The sequence below is a fragment of the Fringilla coelebs genome (assembly GCF_963513975.1).
Source record: "Fringilla coelebs genome assembly, chromosome: 17".
Lineage (NCBI taxonomy): Eukaryota > Metazoa > Chordata > Aves > Passeriformes > Fringillidae > Fringilla > Fringilla coelebs.
Window position 1 is genome coordinate 4303149 of NC_140043.1, and position 21942 is coordinate 4325090.

General features: G+C 39.7%; 1 protein-coding gene across 1 annotated transcript in view; it reads left to right on the plus strand.

The window, feature by feature from the left end:
- Positions 1–21942, plus strand: part of RSPH14 (radial spoke head 14 homolog) — a gene marked incomplete at both ends in the record, with an annotated part of 70986 nt that overhangs the window by 34203 nt on the left and 14841 nt on the right. The gene's annotated exons all lie outside the window — the stretch shown is intronic.

Below are 21942 nucleotides of genomic sequence, written 5' to 3' on the forward strand. Positions count from 1 at the left end.
CTTTCCGCTGCGTGAACTGTGGCACATTCCTGTTAATGACGGGACACTTCCCTTTGCCACAGTTTGTCTAGAACCATCAGACACCCAGTTCTGTTCTGCATAATGATTTGGCTGCCTTCTGTCCAAAGGTAAGAAGCCGCACTTTCGCCTTCTCTGCTCTAGCCTTTTCTTCTGATCGTGTTCTCTGGTTGCTGTGGTGATGCTGCAAGATAAAGCTGAAGCTCTTTTCACTGGTACTGTACTTGTTTTGTTTCTCTTCCCCCACTTCCTTCAGCTGATCCAGTTCAGCTCTGTAAATCTGTGCTTTCCACCTGCCAAACAATGGGAAAATAAATGAATGAGAGACTCCACTTCCTTGCAGTAAGCCACTCACTTTTTCCTCCACTTCTAGACTTCTAAACCTTTTATTATGCCAAATGGAAAATACAGATGGAAAAAAAATGTAAAGAAAAGCAAATATCTGAAGTTATAGTAAAAGCATAGGGACAGCTGAAACTCGCAAATGAAGAAAATGTGGTTTCTGAACAACAGTAAATCAAATCTCCTTTTCAGCCTTCTGTGTTTTATTATCTAAACCTACGTGAAAACAAACAGTGCTGAGCTATGCCCCAGTTTCTCCCTCAGCAAGAGCTTATGGCAGTGCTTTTCCTGCAGTTCTGTTCTGACTGGTTTGTCTGAAGTAGGAAATGAAAACTCACAACTACTTTTCCCAGCCTCTCTATTTATATCAATATCTTGTACTCAGACAGATGTCCTCCTGAGTTTTCTTGCATTTTATCTATCTCCACTGAACATTTAAATAACTAAATTAAGAAGCAAAATACGCTGATTAACTTTGCTTCATGAATTTGAGAAAGGAAGAGTTACTGATCTTTGTAACTGCTCTTTTCTTTCTTCTCCTTGGAGAACAGTATTGTTAAACACAGTACCTGCATCTTGCTTAATCAATAAAGAGATGCAAACTTTGTAATCTTTTTTCCATAGCCAAGCAACTAAGTGGTTTTGAGCCTCCTCTCTTTCCATTTCAATACAGGAAAATTCTGAGCTACAGTAAAAGAGAACTGTGACTACAAGGTGAATTTTTCATACAAGAAGCACATGAAACACCATCCCAAGCAAGGGCAGAGAGCTTTTCAGTGACTGTTAGAGCAATTATTCTTTCCCAGATTAGAGTTTAAGCCTACAAGCTGGAACTCTGCAGAAGGCAGCAGCAGGAAGCAGTTAGTCTGGCAGAGGGAAAACACATTACTAACAGCTGATTGGTGATCATTTGCCTCTCTTCTAGGAAGGGCTTTCTGCTCCCACTAAGCTCTGAGCACAGTGGGCAGCGGAATCACAGATGTCACGGCTTCCTCCCCGAGTGCTGCCCCAGCACACCTTGGCACCTCTCCTGCTGCCTGCTTACTTGGGCCTGGAGGCTCCTCACTGAGTGCCTTTGCAAGCCAAGTACACAGCACTGAGATCCTTACAGAAACTTGCAGTCTACTAAAGACAACTTTCTACTACATTTTAATAAAACTAGTCTCCTAATACCATTTTCAAAGTTGCCCTACAAGCCTTTAGAAGTTTTCCTGTTTGAACTTACCAATATTTAAATGCAGATGTGACAGTAAATTAAAATACATGTTAAAGAGAATGATTCCACACTACCAGGAGAGAGACAGAATGCTCCAAGCCCGATGTTGAGCCTCAAGCTATTGTGAGAAAAGTATAACTACAACTACTTGCAACCTTGTGTACTTGATTTTCTAACTAACCATAGTCTAATGGTTACTAGAATATGGTTAGAATGATATTCTAAACTAATCTTACTCTGAGTTGTTCTAAACTATCCAGTCAGTACAGAGAGCCATCTCTCCAGTTTGAAATGCTTGTCTCTTTGCCTATAGGGACCACAGTGCAATTTAAGCATTTTGGATATCTTAAATGTAAAGACATTCAAATCCTTTGCCCCAAATACACCATACACTGCTCTTACCTGGTCTGAAATTATACAAGAGAATATAAATATCAGCTATATTTATCATACTTCTCTTTGTAGGACAGGACATGAGCTCATGAAGAACAGATTAATCAGTGAAAAATTAGAAGACTTCTGTACACATTAATACAATTGTAATTAGCACAACTTTACTTACTCTGAAGAGGTGGAAAGGAAAACCCTCCCAAATGAGAAGTTACACTTTCTTCAAATAAGTCACTTTCTCCAATAATCACAGAAAAAGAAAAATTAGAATTAAGGAAGCTGTTTCTTAATGAATAACTTTCTGGCCATGCAGAGAGAATGAAATTCCTGTGTTAGATATTGGGCCAGATTCTTATTTTACTTATATAAAAATCAGAGCTACTTCCACTAATCACACTTATTCTGACACGTTCAGGACATTTCAAACTGGTTCTCCTTTAAATCCTCATCATCACAGGCCTCATTTATCTGTCATTGATAAAACCACTTGCTGAATTCCTTATGACATTTTCTATGTATTATGGTGATTACAGGTGAAGAATTTTGCATGAAACACATATGAGACTCCCTCTCTTTATTCTCTCAATTCCATCCTGAACAAAAGAGGCTTGCTAGCAATGAACAGCAAGAGGGCACCTATTGCTGCCAAAAGGCAGCAGACTTAGGAGCAATCTGGAGATTTTATGACATATAAGACAAGTAGATCTTTTTTAAACTTCATGTTGTTTGCCCCAAACACTTATGACAAATGGTTGGGTAGAAAAACTCTGTCAGGAATAATCTTTAGTTTTCATTCAGCTCATATATTCTGTAGAGTATTTCCTATTGCATATTTCCACAATGCATTCAGATGCATCATTCATATTCCACAGTGTTTTACATATCAACTATTTTGTTTGCCATTCATTAATGTGTTTAACACCAAAAAAAAGTAAAGTAGGATCTCATTATTGCAGGAAAGACCAGGAGTATGTAAATACATATTAGTTTTGCACTCCTGAATTCCTTTTTTTTTGTTTTTTTAATGCTAGTCATTCCTATTGCTTACATTGCAGTGATATTTGGATATCACTATTTCAAGTAGTAACACAATGAGGTGATTGTATTATTGCTTTGTAATGCAGAGTAGTACATTATATTTTCAAATAGGCACTACAGTAAGAAAGTTTGGTGTATTTGAATTAAGTTTTCCCATATACAGTGAAAAAAAATCTCTCGTGTTCACAATCAATACTTTTTAAAATTCTGGAAACTTCATAAACTATTACATTACTGCAGTTTACTGCCCTGGCTACATACAGATGAACTTCCTCATACCAGGTTTACTTTTTCTTTGAATACACTCAGAAAATAAGGCTGTCTAGAATTTGTTGGGTTCTTAAAATCAGATTTCATATTAAACATGTAAGTGTTTTATGGCTGTAAGTTTCTAATTAGGTAAGTGCATTTTCAGTTACTCTAGTGGAAAGCCCTATTTCTTCCTTTCACATGCCCACTTGTCTAAAGTTTGTTTAAAAAATGTTATTATTCAAATGACCAGATTATACTGTATCTGTGTGTCTAAATTAACATATTTGCCTTGTCCTGACAACTGAAGACTCAGAATCTTAAGAAAACATGGGGTTTTTAAGTCTGATGATATAGATGGGCTATTTTGTCATCACTAGAATGGGTAGCTTTTCCCATAAGATTAACATGCCCCAAATCCTGACCTAACAGTGATCTCTTGCCACTATCAAAAGAGGAATGCTACCAACTCCTGGAGTGGGAAGGACACCTGAAGAAAATTCTGCACTGGTTACTAGGTCAAAGTGTTGAAGCCCATTAAGCTGAGCAGCTGTTTAGTGCTACCATGTTCTGACCACCCATTTGTGGCCAATAAAACCAGTCATTATTGTTGGTTTCATATCTAGGCTCGCTCTTTGCCCCTCTCCATCACTCCTGGCTTGTGCAAACTGATCCATGTGTGTGCAATAGAAACACTTATCCCTTTTCCAGCATGTTCCCAAATTATGGCAGCAGAGGGAGAAGAGGCATAGGGAAGGAGAATGACACACCACCACAACTGAGTTGTAAACACTTCCATAAGGAAAGATCCAAGTATTGTCTCTGGATTCATTAGCTGCTGACACGTCACCGTGGAACGCAGTTACATAGCCTGCCTGGGAAGATGCTTCCCCATGATCTTGTAGAAAGGCAGTCACTCCTAAGCTGAGAACAAAACCAGTGGCTGTGACTGTCACAGCACAGAGACTGCACACAGCATGCTGCTGGCAGCAGGAATTTCAGCTGGAGATGTAGATACAAAGCTGTATTATTCCTCAAATGCAAGTGATCTGATAATTTAGCTTCATGACCACCAGCCCACTCACACACATAAAAAGCTTTTACAACCACGTGAAAGCAAACTCAAGCAAATCTAGCAAGAAGTGGCACAGAACTCATATAAGACCTACAAGTGTAAGCCAAGCTACTGTAATCAGTTTCTAATGATTATACACATCCACTGAGAATTTCTGTACTTTAACAAAACCTTATTTCTGCATGTTTTAACTTTCAATCATTTTTATACTATTAATGAAAGAGAAGAAGACACAAGGGAGTGTGATATATCAGGATATACCCAAGGCATTTACTGAGGAAGAACTCAACTGTTCTACTAAGCAGGCTTTTTTTTTGAGGGAGAGAGAGAAAAATAAAGGAACTGAGGTTCACAAGAAATGGGAAAATCAGTCCAGATTTTTGGATCTGGGAAGCATCCAGGAAAGAGTCCCAGACATGCATGCTGTAGAAATACAAGGTTGAAATAACTTCACAGAAATTAATTTACTTCCTAATGGATGGAGATTTAAGTCCATTTATAGCAGAAGAAAGTTATTTTAAAACTGTGGCCACAGATATTACTGACATTCTCTTTATACAATCATTGAAACCTGAAAGACAAGGAAGTATGTTCAAGTTATGATAAAACTTTCAATTAAGGCACTATAATCCCACCCAAAACAAAGGATGGGCCAGATGTAGCTGATGAACAAGAAAACAGCAGAGAAAGCTGATGTATCTGAGGTTTATTTTTTGCAGCAGTTAAAATGTGTATTCTGTTAGTCAGATGAGTGAAGGAAGAAGTGTCATTATTTACTTAGCTGAGAGTTTGACTGGACACTACCAAATTCTGTCCCTTTTGGTCATGGGGGTTCTTTGTGATGTCAATTAACTCCCTTAAGTACACCTTTTCAAAGATGATTTCTGCTTATCCATTTCTTAGATACCCAATTTGAGATACTGTTTGTGATAAAGAAATGCACTGAGTTTTCAAGTATAATCAGCCTCTAAATATTTAAATATTGAATAAATAATCTTTTTTCACTTGATCCATCTTGATCTCTATTTGAGAAATAGGACCTATCCTCTATACCAGCTTCCCAAGACAGAGCCAAGAGATTATTAATGTCTGTGCAAAAGATACCAAAATGAGAGGAACAGCAAAGTGAGTCAAGAAATGCATATTCATGGCACAGGACCTCAGCCACAGCAAACAACACCAAATAACAGAAGCTGCTGTGTAAGGATGGGCTTCTTACGATAAAGGTTGTCAAAGAAGGTAAAAGGACAATGATTAAAAATTTTAATTTAGAATTCAATCCAAGGCAGGGGATGAGAAGGGCACTGATCAGAACTGGTGCCCTACCATGAGTTCCTTAGTGTCACCAGCACTGACTGTTCCCAGCCCCAGCTGCTCTCAGCAGCCTTGCAGGAAGAACAATTGGTAGGTCCATTAGGTTCTCATCTGCTGATTCCCACTGTGATTTTATAGAGATACTCAGATTTCTGGCATAAAATCTGAGTTCAACTAAGAGAATTGCCACCTGGGGATACCATTCTGTGATACATGGCAGAAGGAAGTTTTACCAGGAGATAATGGAGAACCCAAAGAAAATTACTTATTGTGTAGGCATAGACCTATCAGTGTATAATCAAGCGTGCCTGACATGGGATAGAAGAGATTTGCTGCAGTGAGATATTATATTCATTAGCTTAAACATCTTTGTCTATTGTTTGGAAAATTTCCAACAAACTTTAGCAGTACCACAATACAAATTATGCTGGCCAGGGATATCCACCAGCTGAGTATATCACCCAGCCAAAATTTAGCATACAGGCTTCATCCAAGATTTAGGGAAACCTAAGAACTTATAGTGAAAACATAGTATTTCTTATAAACCAAGCATTCAACAAAAATCTGTTGGTTATTTTTCTTTTAACTGTGCACACCCCACTTACTAGAGGAAGTTGGAAACATAAATCCTGTGAAGCATTAATACCTAAAATACTTAGTAGTTATTTAAATTATGACCTGTTTTAGCAACATCCACAAACTACGGTGAGACAGTGAGAAGAAGCACCAGCACAAGCAGACATGAGACTGACTGACTCTTGACTAGAGGCAGACACAGCACAGTTCTGCTCTGAGCTGCATGGCCAAAGCCCAGAGCAGTGGCAGTGGCTGCACAGGGACTTGCTGTGCTTCACAGCAGTTTGACTAAACCAGACTCTGCCACTTTCGAGGTGACCTTTAAACTGGCATCAAAAAGCACCACAAGAACAAGAATATTACAGTGGCTCTAGCAGTGGGTGTGCAGGAAATCCTGGCTGCTAGACAAGGGTGAGAAGAAACAACACACACAGCATCTGCTTTAGGGACATACAAACATCAGACCCATTTAAAAGTGTGCAGTAAAGCAGCAAACAAAATGCAGTAGCCACTGGGTGTTTTGTAAACATTCGGGTGATGACAGCAGTGGAGGTTATGTCTTCATTAGTGGGACCCATAAGCCTTATGTGGGTGATTGAAGAGCTAAGACTCACTATCACAGGGTTGCTGTTTCATGAATCTTACAGGGCTAAGGAGATTATTTATAAATTTTTTTTAAATAGGATAGTAAACATTAGATTTGCTTTAATAAATGTAATGGCAAATTTTCTATCACTCATACAACCTTATTCCACACAATACCTTATGAAAGATAAGGGAATTTTGATAGTTTTAGCAAAAGAAATTTTAAGGAGAGCAGTATAGTCTTGTAAAAGGAAATTTCTCTTCCTGTGCCTTAAAAGTGACATAATAAAGCACAAGCATGCTTGCTTCAGCTGTTCCAGCGACAGGCATGAGCTATGGGAATCTCTGCAGTGAGAACATGAGAGTCTGGGTACAGATAAGAGTGTCCTGAAGGCAGGAGGTTTGTTTAATGCAATAGAGAAAAGCATCCAGTGAAGATTCAAAGATTGAAGCTCAAGGCCAAGCAAGAGGCAAGGAGAAGATGCTCCAGCAAATGGGAATCCTGGAAACAACAGATGAGTTTTATCTGTGATGATGCATAAGAAAGCATCTTGGAGACAGGAATTTATCACAACTGTTCGGCTGTTTGAAGGGAAAGAACTGGAGAAAAGGCAAAGATTAAGGCAAGGAATGAGAGAATAGTCACTGAAGCTAGGTAAGATTTCTAGGGTAAATTGAATGGTATATTCACAGGAAGCAAGAAATCCTGCATCCATAAAAAAAGAAGGAAGAGATAGCAATAGAGGAAGGAAAGATGAGGCAAGAAGAGCAGATGGGCATATCTTACTATATCATACTGGCATAAGATCAGCAAAAATCTGCACACAGGAAAAAAAAAAGGGGAAGGATTGACTCAGAATCTGTAAAGATGGGTCTGCACATATGGAATTGAATTACACTAGGAGAAAAAAAAAAGGAGGGAGTAGAATAAATTCATGGTGTTCACGGTGGAAGAAATTGCCTAGATCATCAGACTTCCATCAGAATGGTTTTGCTAGAGAAAGGACATTATTGGGAGAGGATCAGGACTGGAAAGTTAGCAAGAATAGACTTTCAGGGAAAGGCAGAACAAAAGGTTTTGGAATGAGAAGAGCAAAATACAGGAACCATTTCAGTAGAAGTAATAAACACTCAATTCATGGAAAGGCTGGGGGAAAGCAGGGGAGGACTGGCAATGTGAGAGTTAAAGCTGGAAACTAAGCAACAGAGAATGAGTAATGTTTCACAGAGAACAAATCAAAAGAACCTCAGTGAATGAAAAAACAGAAAAACAGACATAGGTTGAATGAGTATGCAGGAGCAGTAAGTTCCCAACATGAGAAAAAGTCAAGAAAGGATTATAGAAGATTCACAGGAATCGTAAGGGAGTTCAGATGCAGCAGCTCAATGAAAGCATGAGAGGAAAGAGCAACAAGGTGCAGAGAAAACATCGAAGAGCTGGTCAAAATGGAAGAGAGGAAAGCAGTACAGTGGAAGAATAAAGCCAATTGTTCTCATGATGGGAAGGACAAGGGAATTTAGGGAAGGACAGGAAAACTTCAGCACTTTTGTCAGGTTATTAACCTCACAACAAAACAAAATCATGGATTAAAATGCTGTTCCTAATCTAATAAGAAAAAGAAAGAAAGAGAGTGTCAATATCAGCACAAAATGCAGGGCTATCATCAGGGATTAATGGGGTAGTTGGGTTGAGAGTATTTTCCACCCCTAGGCCACACATAAAATTAACCATATGAACTATGTCAGAAGGTATCTACATCAGAACTGTGGATTTTCTACGTTTCTTCTTAACAAGTCAAATTAAACATTATTTTATCCGCAGAAGGGAGGTGAGAAGTGGAAGAAGTATTAGACTGCAGTCCAGGGCCAAAAAAATAAATCCCAAGAGGCTAAAGAGAATCCACGATGTTCTCAGCAGTGTGACTCATGGGAGAGGACTTGGATGCTACCAGGCACAGATTACAGCTGCAGCCTACGCCTGGTCTCATTCTGCTTCTCTTTTGAAATTCAGAAGCTTTGACAGTCGTACACTCCTGCTGCCTGCAAGCGCTTCAGCAGGTACATCTCACACAGCTGAGCTGCTGTTGGAGCCACTCTCTAATTCAAAGGACCTTTTTTATAAGATGAATATGAAGGAAGTTACCCATGTTCTGTTTTTGATATGAAATTCCTTGGTGCCAAATCCAAAACACAGATATATGTTACTTCACAGAAAAATACTCTGCAACCAGTTAAGTACAACACTGTACAATGGCCAATAAGCTCCTGGTTTCAAAAGCCAAGCCAAGCCATCATTTTGCCAGCTAGATAAAGTTCTGTAGAGACCTATAGAAACAAAATTCTTTTTCACTCAAAGAAAAGCAAAAAGACCTTGGTATCTGATGCATCAACTTCTTTAGCTCCCATTTTTCCTTCACTGACACCTCCCCCTGAACAAAACCAAAACAAAACATCAACACAAAACCCCACCACCGACTAATTGCTGCTGCCAGAAAGAACCTAACATCTTTTTGAGGTTTAGCAGCTATGAGGATTTCTCTTCAGTCTCTCCTTTCAATTCTCTCCCCCTGGAGGGGTGATCACACCCTCCTCCCAGCCCAGCTGCAGTTGCTGCAGTTACACACCCACCAGCACACGGCACAGGGATCCCAGTCACTCCCTGCTGGCTCCTAACGCCCGATTGATTCTAAGCAGCTTATGTTGAACGTACAATGAATATTAGAGGACACTGGTGGTTAAATTCCTTTCATCAGACTTTTAAAGAGGTGTTTTAATAAGCAAGTTGGTCATGGATAGAGATGCAGGTTGCAGATTTGAAGAGGATGAAAGCCTGATTTATCCCAAAAGTGAAGCTAAAGGTGCAGTGCAAACATCTCTAGTCTCAGTGTGCTTTTCACCACTTGTGCTCTGAAGAATTTAAGCTCCTTAGATAATGTTAGGTCTTTTGTCTTATTCAACCTTGCTTTTTCTACTGAGATGAAAAATATTTCTATGTGGCACTAAATGAGAATGTAAAATGAGTTGGAGGAACTTAAGTAATTATAGTGAATTGGCACCCTATGATAAGTGACACTTTGGGCTGAGGGTAGTCATAGTTCTTCCTCATCAGAAACAGTGACAGTATTTATTAAGAGAAAATAAGAGTAAAAACATTGCAAACGCTGTAAAGTGCTGTGGCTGTGACCCACTTACCGTTAAAAGTAATGGTTTTGTTGACTTCAGTAGGTTTTGAAATGAACCTGTATTTGGTTTTGAAGGGGATGAAAATAAAAACAATGTATTTAACAACACTGCAAGCAGGATACCAAAGTGCCAGCAATAGAGACTGTTTTACTGATGAAAATTTAGTATTCAGTGCATGATTCATACTCTTCGTATATCAGAATATCTACGGTGAGAACTTCTGTAAGAATAGATACGAAAATAGTTTAATTTTCAGCTCCCTGCTTTTGTATGATCTCAGCATGACTGTATTTCTAGGAAATGCTGAAGCATGATCAGTATCATTGTGTTTCAACATTAATTTCTTGCTCTCTGCACATGTTCCCAGCCTGGCTCCTGCAGGTATTCTCTGTGTTTGTTGCTAGTTTCATCAGTCTCAGAAGAGCAGAGGCCAGATTTGAACACATCCATTTTGAGTCATGCTATGACAAGACTTGGTTGGATGACTTCACATATTCATAGGGCTATACTGATTCTGTCAGAATACTGGATGGCTTTCATATCATTCCAATAATAGGTTTTTTATCTATAAAACAAATACAAAACATTGGGTATTGATTACCATTAATTACTCTTAAAATGGATAAGTAACAAAATAAATGGCTAAATGTAAGTCCGTCTTTTGAGGAAGATGGACTTTTAATCTGGGTATTTACTTTAACGTAGGAGTACCATGATTTAGATTTAGCTGGGCAAAGTTGTTATTTTTCAGCCTCAGGCAAGCTTGTAAATTGTTATTTTTTCCCAAACCTGAAACATAGGAATGATAGATGGATTTAATTTTGTTATTAAGGATAAACCAAAATCCAGTAATTTTTCTTGATGTTTTATTTTTCATTGGTGACTGTGTTACTACTGGTAGTATTAGCAGGTGTAACTTCCAATTTTGTGGCACATACTGCTGATTTTTTGGTGTTCCATTAACACTACCAGCACTTTTCTGTCTATACGTGTGTGGGGAGAGAGAGGGGAAGGAAGATAATCACTGCTCCTGTTCAAGTTGTGTGGCATGTAAGGGCATCCTCATCCTTCAGATAGTCCCCTCCCCTTATTTTTTTTAAATTTATTCTCTGTAGTCCTGCAAACTTCCTAGTCATGCAGCCAGTATGTCTATATTTTTACTTATCCTTTAGCCCTTCAATTCTGTCTCTTAAATAATTCATCTCTCTCCTGTTGCACAAGTTCTCCTTTGATGAGGTCAAAAAACTTTCCTTTCTGTATCACACCCTAACTGGACTTGTCTTCTCCTCTTTAAGGTACATAGAGGTCAGTTCACCATTTTGGAGCCCTGGTAATTTCATTCCTTGTGTTTGAAGCAGGCTCTTGAATCATGTTTTGAGAACTGATGGGTTGATTTATGAGACTACACACATGATCTACTGTTACAGTTATTAGTAATACCCCCAAATTTTGGGGTTTTGTCTGCATAAGGCTGTCCTATCAGCTTATGGGGAAGCATCACTGACCAGCCAAATGTACCCCACCATCCTCACAGCACAGATTTAGCAGCAGCATCTCAGGTAGTTGCTTTTCTGTTCCTTTTACTCTCAGTGACATCTCTTCTTGACTCAAGAAGCTGCAGCACTAAAATTATCTGAAAGCTGAAAGGTGCTAATCGAGCCTTTAGTTTATTCATTATTCAGCAGTGGATCCTTAGTTATTCATTTCTCATATTACCAGGAAAAAAATACTTCTGGTGACACTCTAGCCTACTATTAAGATGGCACATAAAGCTGGAATTTTATCGCTGATGCCTAACTATTCTAGTTAGCATTCTGCATTTCACACAGATGAGAGAGGCAGGAAAAAAGCTGATGACTCACCATTTTATTTCTTTTTGCTAAAAATCTACTGTTGATATCATTGTAGAAGCAGCTCTGTGAAACAGGCACATGAAATAATACATGTGGTGGAGGTTACCCACAGCACATCCAGCCTTCAGCAGAGGGGATGGACACAAATTTCTCAACAAATCATATTGGGTCAAAACAGTACAAAAGCTATTGCAGCTGTAGGGATTCCAAATCCCCCTTAAACTCACAAAGCAGATTTACCAAGGGGAGAGGATGGGAGGAAAATATCCACAATGCACAGCAGAACAATAATTCATCTTGAGAACTTCATTAAAGGACTACAAGGAATCTCTGAGGGCACTCAGATTACTTGGCTGACTGGGGCCAGGTGTGGGGTCTGCAGTGATCTCAGGTACCACTGCTTAGGTATCACACTGTTCCTTGATTGATAACTGCCAGGATAATTGTGCCTAAAAGCACAGCTTTTGCTATGTTTTTGGTTCATTTACAGCATACCTCAAGACTTTTAAATTGAGATTTCTGGAATCAGTATTTTAACTGTGAAAAGGGATACTACCTTTTAAAGCCATCTCTAATTTTCAAACAACTTCTGCATCTCTGTTGTAACAAGGCTAAAAAATTTCCCCTCAGGATGCATCTTAGTAGTAAGAGAACAACCCACAATCTACCCAAAAAAGCTACAGGCATTCCAGAAAACAAGGCACATAAAATTTCTTACTTCTCAACCCTAGAAAAATGCCCAATAAGGTGTCTTCCCACCTCTGCCAAAGGCACAAAGGCAGGCAATAGCTACAGAGCTCACAGCTGGCTTAGCTTTCAGCCCAAACCCACCTTATAGCAATTCCAATTTGGTTTCAATCTCTCCTAGCTGGCAGCAATCCCGTTAGGATGCAATGCCACTGACACACACCTACTGGCAGTCTCCTCATCCCAAAGAATATTTTGTGCCAAATAGCTCAAGAGAAATAAGCCCCAGTTTGTGTTACCTCTTTGCTGGCTGAAGGGTCAGGGTAATAGGGAAACATCCAGTAAAAGCTCTAAGTAGTTTTGCCCTGTTAGACACAGGAGTAGCACTGAACAAGTCAGTACATTGTCATCATGATACTGTTTGTGTCTCCTTGGCTATTCTGAGAACCCATTTTTTTTTCAGTTCATAAGAATGAGGTACAATTTTGGTTTGTATTTCAGATTCTCATGTTCACTCTCAACTAGTGCTCTGTACAAAAATAATTTTAACTGTCCCTTCTCATTTTTTGTGTTGATTGCAGGAGGGAGCTCATTGGTTCATTGGTAAGGGTGACATTTCTAAAGGTTTTTGCAAAGTTAAAAGGAAGAGCCAAGTCCTTGACCTCTTGTACACCTGTATTATTTTCTGAAATCTTTTAATCTTGACCTTCTATTTTGTGTATAAGTGGTTGATCACCACTTGCCTCTGACTAATCCAAATAGAAGCTTAAGAAACTGTCATGAACAATAATATTTCTATGTATTTTGTGACTAGCTAACTCTGAAAAAACCATATCCTTTTAAATGACATCTTAGAAATTATGGAATTTATAATTGATGATTCTGATAATAAGATGCAGACACCAAGTAAACAATGAGATTGATGTACTGTTAACATACCTCCATCAACTTTAAATCTTTGCAACAAAGATAAAGATCATAAATGCCATGTCTCAGAAATTCCATTTGCACCATATCTCACAGCTGAGTAAGAACAGTGCTGCATAGATTGACAGCATTCCATCTGGTCTCCTTTAAAACAAACACTTGACTATTTTCTTGAATTGACTTGTTTATGTAAACTTTCCATGAGGTCTGTGAATAATTCTTGACATATTAATCATGAAAACATAATGTATCCAAAATGCAAAGCTACAGTTGTATAGATAAGCTCTGATGAGTTACAGGTTCCTGTCATTGGAGGTATCCAACACCACGAAGAAGATACTGAATGAAACTACCTGGAGACTGTAATTGTGCTGCTCATTGAGAAGTTCTCCCATCACTTGGTAATTAAGTCTACAATATTTAAAGGTAGTCCCAGAGTTCCATATGCCTGTGTGCCCAATCTCCCCTTCAAAGCACACTTTGAATGGGCATCACTCATAAAAATGGGCATCACTCATTTCTTCCAGATCTTTTCTGCCTAAATGATTTCTGAATTGGAATATTCTGGCATTTTCTACTTGGGGTTCATTGCCTTCCAGCATCAGAAGACACAACTAGAAAAGGAACAGAAAGTAATAAAAAATACAGAAAAACTCCAACACTTGTAGTCTTAATCTGAGGGAGAAAGGCATTTTCGTGATCCAGCCTTCATTGTAGAGCCAGGCTGGGGCTGCCTAAGTGGCAGTGTGGGTTAGAACAGTTTCCAGGTATGATCCCAAGAGGCCACAATATCAGTGGCTGTTCTTGGTTTCCTTGACTGCAGAAGTGGGAAAAGGGTAGAATTGCTATGCTATGGATACAGCAAAGAGAGAGGTTTTTCTTGTCACAGACCAGAGTAATATCCTCTGTAAACATTTAATTTTAGTTTATAACCCGCGTGCGCTGACAGAGAACAGGACTGTAAGAGCTCCAATAATTCAGCTCTTTGTCTATATGGTGGGTTATTACTGTTATTATTTTAGAGATGTTTTAACTTCTGTTATATAGAATTTGCACTGTTCAGGACTGCAGGGTACAATGAGGCCTCTCTGGAAAAAGGGAGAATTGGAGTTTTCAGTGTTAAAAGTCACCGGTTCCTACCTCTTCCTGATGCTACTTGGTACTTTAATTTGTTTAGACCATTGTATATTTACTTGACCTGTGAGAGCAAATAATATTGTGCTGATATAATACTGAACTGCACATCAGCCTCAAGTCTTGCCACATTTAAAACAAGTGTTGATCCCTTCAACCTAGTAGCCAAAAATTTGTTCCTGTAGCTTAAAAAAAATTACATATAGTCTTCAGTATTCTGTTGCTTTTTGTGAGCACACATGCAAAAAGCAAACTTGACACACCTGTGTAATCACAGCTATGAGGCAAAGTTCAGATTTGCTTTCGGGAACATTCACAGCATGAAACATAATCAGAGGACTTACTGCACATCTAGTCAGGGAACAGAAACAATATGATAATAGAACAATTGTTCAAATTTGGAGTAGGCTAGCCTTAGAATTTTAAATTCCTACATAAATGTCACTGAATTACAAATTAAGGTGAGTTTATCTGTTCATGGACATAGATGGATTGAAAAAGAGATTAAAAACATGTCTCTGAAATGACTGATTAAGGTGAGGCTCTACCATTACTGAGCAATATGACATGGAAGCTCAATAGATTCTTAGCAATGGTGAGAATATATGAATATCTTCCCATCACAAAATGGCTTCTGCTGTGGTACCCTGAACTCTGCCAAATTTAAAAGGTCAGGCACAGAAAGGCATCTTGAAAGAAAATCTTCTTGCCAAAGTCTGTTGCAACAATCAACTTGCTGGCAGTACTGGGAGATGCTCACATGCAATGGTGTTAATTCTGAAAAATTGTAGTTTGTAATGGATTTGGTTAGCATCCTGTGTATCAATTTACTGAATTGAGTGCTTTAAATGATATGGAAAATATTTCCTGTAATATTGTTTTGAATCCTCTCCTGTAACATAAACACTAGAGAGGGGCAACAGCCAGTATCCTGGTCTTTCTTTCCTCATAAGACACCAAAACCCCCCCCCAAACTCTAATGCATATATATGTATAAATAGATATTACACATCCAAAAGAAATAATATTTTGTTAACACATACCAATATTTGTATTATATGACTTGAGCTGGTAATATTCAGAGACAAAACTCTCTACTTGAAAAATCCAATCTAATAGCTCAAATTGTATTATCTTCAGAAAGATGTTCCCTTATCTGGTAGGTAAGTATCCTTTTGAATCATACACACTTTTCTCTTTTAAAGGAAGGAATATAATAGCCAGGTGCATGCCCCCTCTGAACAGCAAGCCCTCTCAGAGCTAAACACCCAGCTGGGCTTTTGTTACTGTGCCATGACACTGAATTGTAATCAATTCAGCTCCACTGTGTTGTTTCCTTCCACAACACAACTGTGTCAACTCTATTTGTACATCAACACTTGCTATGCTGCCTAATTGTATTTGCATTCGTGCGGTTTATGAAGATAAAGGTGCTTATTCCACATTGTCTGGGAAAGGTTTGAAAATATAGAAAGCAGGCACAGAAAATCAGTAGAAGCACACTGGGAATGTGTGCTAGAATACTGCCTGGATCACCAGGAAAAACTGATAAAAGATTTGGATTAGTGGTGCTGTTCCAGTGAAGCCTTTCCAGTGCCATGACCAAACCGTTGTTGAGATACTCCAAGCAGGAAGCCAACGCCAGGCCAGTCACTATCAAGGAAACAGGGCATGGCAACTGCATTATGGCTTAAAATATTTATGGTGAACCATGAAAATATCTTCATAATCACCAATTAAATCTTGGTTAAACATTACATTATAGACAGTAAGAGTGGGATTCATCTGTGCAGATTTAGCATCTGCATGTAGGTGGCTATCTCAGAGCTACTCACTCAGTGCTTCCCTCAGAGGCAGTGGAGAGGAGCTGTCATTTCCAGAGGTCAGCTCAATCTCACACTAACGTGGTAGTCAGAAACTAGTCTAGGTAACTCCAATGGAGAAATCTCTTTTTCTTCCACCAGCTAAAAGGGAAGCCTTAACGACTACTCTGTATGTATATGTCCTTGTTATGGACGTCTGAAAGTGATGAGTATAATTCCTTCCAACTGCCAAGTCCAGGCAATTACTATTTCATAAATCCACTGTAAAAATAACAGATTAAACAATTGTAGTTCCTATGAAATATTATTTACTTTCCGGTCATTATTTTTGATGTGTGTGAGCAAAACAAATACGTAGAATTTTTGGATTTGCCTCTTTAAGTTTTTCTGTTGGCCAAGGTGTTGACTGGTAATCCAACAGGTTATTTCTGCAATGTAGAATCATGTGGAAGTGTTATCACATTTGTCTTTTTGATGTGATGGCTTAGGAATCCAGGGAAGAAACAACTCTCTTGTATAAGGGGCTTAAAGAGAAAACAAAAGGCAAATAGGATTTGTTGGGTAAAACCGTGTTCCCTAATGATTCCCTGGGTGCCCAATACTAAATAATAAAATGGGATTCTGAGGCGAGTTGAGCCTCTGCTAAACCACAGAAAATGCTCTGAGCTGAAGTAAAAACAAAAACCCAAACATATAGAACTGTTGTCTTCTGAATTTTTGCCATGTGTTTTGTTAGTGGTGAGTTTAAGCTATTTCATAGTAACCAGTGTTTGATATCTGGGTAGGATGGAAGAAATGGCCCCATCACAGATCTGTTCCTTCCATCCAACTCCACCAGTGCCCTTCAGTGTTAAGGAAAAGCAAGAGTTCAAAGAGTATTTTCTCTGTAGCCTTCATGTTAAGGGTTAAATTCTGTCCTTGATTCCACTTGAAAGCTAAAACAACTTAAATTGCTAATATGTATCAACTCCTGATTCAATAACAGAATGAATCAAACTGTATTTAGCCCTTCTCTGTCAACTTGTCTATTCCACATACCTTAAATTGCCAGGGAACTTTGCAAAGATAATAAATTTTGGTTGCTTTGGAAGAGTATAGTTTTTCTTGGGATTATTCTTTCATCAATGTAATAGTTGAAATTTGGACTTCCTAATCACCATTCTTGAATTCTAGAAAGTTTAATAAAAATGTGAACTCTGAATATAACATACAAAATATAAGTCATATTATCCCATAAGTAAGTGAAGGGAATCTGTTGTAACTAGTAATGGATGTGGATTCATTCTGGATACTTTGGAGATCACAAACAACAAAATTTTGCCTTCTTTTTAAATAAAAATAGTACAATTCTTCTCTGTAAGTATGAATATGATTTTATGCACATAGGAAAAGATTATGATTTTTAAGGGCCTTTGAATAAGTTTTCTCTTAGGAAAAAGAAAATAGTTGATTGCTTGTGTAGAAACTATTATTGCTGACAGTGGGTCAACCTTAACATGGGAATAACACTCCCATTTTCTCAGTAAAAAAGCATGATTCAAATAACTGATAATTTATGAATTAGTTTACTGAATTTGTCATTGAGCCTGCAACTGAAACCAACTACAAAACTGATCAACACTGCTGTTCATAAAGGCAAGGGAGAACCTGATCAGTGAAACTGTGTGTGCTGAGCTCTCTCCAACTGAAAAAAATGACAAAACTTCCCATGACTCCTGTGAAAGCAGAGCCAAAACTTCAGCAGAAATAGTCAGATTCAACTCTCATTTTCAGTTACATAAATCTGAAGAATCTCTTCTGAAATAAGTGGGATTACTGTGATTTAACCCAAAGGAATTGAAAGCATTTTTCTTTAATTCATGGAGAGGAAGAGAGAAGAAGGCATCATTGCCTTGTATTGCCTCACCCCTGTGTATCAAGCAAGGCTGCTGTCAAAATCCTTATCTGCTTAAGCTGGAGAGGAAGAGCTGACTTCACCATTTAAGGATTTGAGCTTTTATTGCCTACTGAATTTTCTGTTATCCTTATCCCCTTCCCCACTGCTTAGCAGGTAGATTCCTTAAGAAGGGACAAATTTCTATCTACACTTCTTAAAATTTAACATACCTTGTTGCATCAGTGCATAGTCAGAACTGAGACAACCAGAACACTTTCACTTCAGTCCTTCAGAGCTACCTTGCTGGTTATTTTTAGATTATCAACACTAAATTCAAAACCAAGGTCTGCAACTGAAACATGAAACTGTTCTGGAGGCTTACAAAATTCAAGGTAGTACCCGCAAAAGACTTATTCAACTCTTCTCACCAGTGGCCTGTGGAGTGACAAGCACATAATCTCAGCCAGAGGTGTAGCATTCTTTATGTAGCATGCAGAGTTTATTCCTCTCTATAAGGTCCATTGTCAGAGTGAAATTTCCATGCCTTGCACAGAATTAATCAGCTTTTCTTCCTTATAAGCATACATATGTGTACAGAAGGGGTTTCTTCTCTGAAAATGCATTCAGTGCTTTGGTAGCAAAATATAAGTTTTTCTCCTAAATATGCCTTATAACTAAGAGGTTTTCTTTTGATTACACCTGCCACTGGCTTCTTGAAGACTGGATCTTCATCCTTCTATACACATAGGCCTCTCCTCTGATAATGTCCTTAATCCAAGGGCAGGGATCTGTGCTTTTTGCATGATAGCTTCCAAACAAATGATTTGATGGAGACAGCCACATTAATGGCAAAACCCTCTCTGTTCTGCAGAGCTGTGTCTGTTCAGCTGTCAAATCTGTGCCTGTTGAAGAAAAGTGAGGATTTCTGCCTATAACAGCACCTAAGGCATCAGTTCAGACTTCCAACGTCTATATCCATAAAGTCAGACAAAATTTCCCCTAAGTCCAAAATACACACTCATTTTTTGCCCCTGTGTGATCCACAAGTAGATACTCACAGCACCTGACCTGCTGTTGTAACCTTTATAGATGAGATGTTGATGGCCACCCGAAGGGTGTGACCCACAATGGCGCGAAATACTGAGCCCAAATAAAAATCAATTTGTGGGTGTGAGGCTATCAGAAAATGGATATAAACAAATATAAAGAAATGCTGGGGGGAAATCTAGTGATTTTTTTCTCAAATCTTCCCAGGAAGATGTTGAGATAGGTCAGTATCTTGCAGAACAAATACTGCAAGAACACACGTTAAACGGCTTCTACAGTGAAACAGCCAAAAGCAGATCAGATCAGTTCTATGAGCAAAAATTAAACTGACATCTATTTGTCTGCGGCTCTCTCAGCTAACATTGAAGGCTTGGAGGTTTTGTGTATGAAGCACTCACCCAAAATGCAAATGCAAATGCAAAGATACCAAAAAACTTGTGGTTCACAAGTGCAGATGGGAGCCGTCCACAGGTGCAGGTTAATATGAACCCTCCTCATTCCTTCACATGCATGGGCACACACGGGGAGGGAACGCATCCAGGCTCTGCAGAGCCACACATCCTTCCAATGAGCACATGAGACTGCTACCAGGAGGACTTATTACAGAAATTTGGCAGCAGGAGTCTTTTCTGACAGAATGTTATCCAGGCTGCATTTCCCTGGGAGGAGGTGCTACATAGCGTGGAGGTTCTTCTCCCAACAGGCAGAATCTAATGGATTATCTTTCTGAATCATTAAGAGAGCACAACAGATCTGATTAAGGCTCAGGTGTTGGCTATTAATGGGTTACAATTCAGGCTAAGAAAGGGGGACCACTTAATTTTTAGAAGAAGGGCCCAAGCTGAAGCAGTAGCTAACAGAAGGCCAGTATCCCTTGAGAAGGTCATTTTCACTGTATCAGCAGCCTGCCTCCCCTTACTATTTTTTGTCTACACACAGCGAAATGTTCCTACCTCACAGTGACACTCATAATTTTTATCCAGCAGAAGCATAGCTTATTGTTTCAAAATGACATTTTTTTCCTTCTTGCTATAGAAGTGCTTTTTTTAATTTTGGAAATGTTTATCACTGAACTGATTTAAGAGGGAAGGAAATGCGGAATATTGCACTCACCTCTCCAGCACCAGGCAGGCAGCCTCCACCTCCTCAATCCATCAGTACAAACGCTCGCATCCACTGACGCCTCTCCTCTGCTTTGGCCCTTTTTCACATCAGCATCTGTGATTTGCCGAGCAGACACACCACGACTGCAGGGACTAGCCCCGCAGCCCCAGCAGGAGCAGGAACCTGCCCTTTCCCATCTTCTCCCTAGAAAACACAACCGTAAAAACCCGGGCTGTTCTAAAGGCGGCCGTGGGAGCACTTGTCCGGCGGCCCCCCGCGGGAGACAGGGAGGTGCTCGGCGCTCTCGCCGGGGAGCCGGGCAGGGGGAGCGCGAGGCTGGCGCTGGAGGAGGAGCCGGAGCCGCCAGCCCGTTTCCACGCCAACGGCGGGGGTACCGCGGGCGGGGCGGCGGCGCGGCCGGCGGGCGGCTCCGCTCCGGCTCCGGCTCCGCTCCGGCTCCCGCCCGGGGGGCGGCCGGGCCCGCAGCCCCCGCAGCCCCCGCAGCCCCGCAGCCCCCGCCCCGGCGGGCGCGGCGCAGAAGGAGCTGGGTGTTGGCGAGGGGTTTGTGGCTCTTTCCCGGCTCGTACGCTCCGCTGCACTCGCGCGTTACATAATGTGCGGTACAGACGTGCCGCGGGCTCTGCCTCTGCACAACTGCATCCGCACCCGGGGCCGCTCCGCGGGTCCATGTTCGCTGCAGCGCGGCCGTGCCCGGCTCTGGCAGCGGCAGGAGTTCTAGGATTGATTTCACGGTGCGTGTTTTAGGGCGAACCAGTCACATACATGTTGGAAGGATACGGTCAAGGGTAAAGGGAGAAAAAACAGTTTCTTTAGTTACACGGAATTTATCTACTGTTTGCTTTCCGCTTCTACCGTCACTCAGCTGCTCTCAGTACTGGGCGTATTTTTTTTTTCTGATTTTCCCCTTCTGCCTTTTACATTTGTGTATGTGTCATTTACTACGGCTTTTTTTTTAATTAACGATGAGTATCGTTTCCTTTTTATCTCATTAATGGATTTACCCAATTCGTATTTTACATTTTTCCTAGTGTCTTTTTCCTTTTGGCTACAATACTAGTTGCATTGTTGAATCTGCAGTCCTGATCAAGTAGCTGATTTCTCCCTACACTGCTAATTTTATAAGCTTGATTTGTAACTGATACACTTCTGCTGGAGATAGCAACAGAGACTCTCACACACAAATGGGATGCAGGCATTTTTTCCCACAATAAGGCTCACATAATACAAAGCAGAAAGCATCTGATTCCTGTAAATGATATCACTTCCAGTACTGATATTATCAGCAGAGCTGTAGCATTGATGAATTATAATAATGAAATAATTACATGTAAAAATCAATGTACCATATTGAGAAAATTTTCCTATAATAAGGAATATTAGGGGTCACATTAGAAGAGTCTGCTAGTACATCTAGACTGGCAAATTTGTTCTAGTAAAAATTCATAGAAAATAAATGTCATATACATAACTTGCATTGTTCTCCC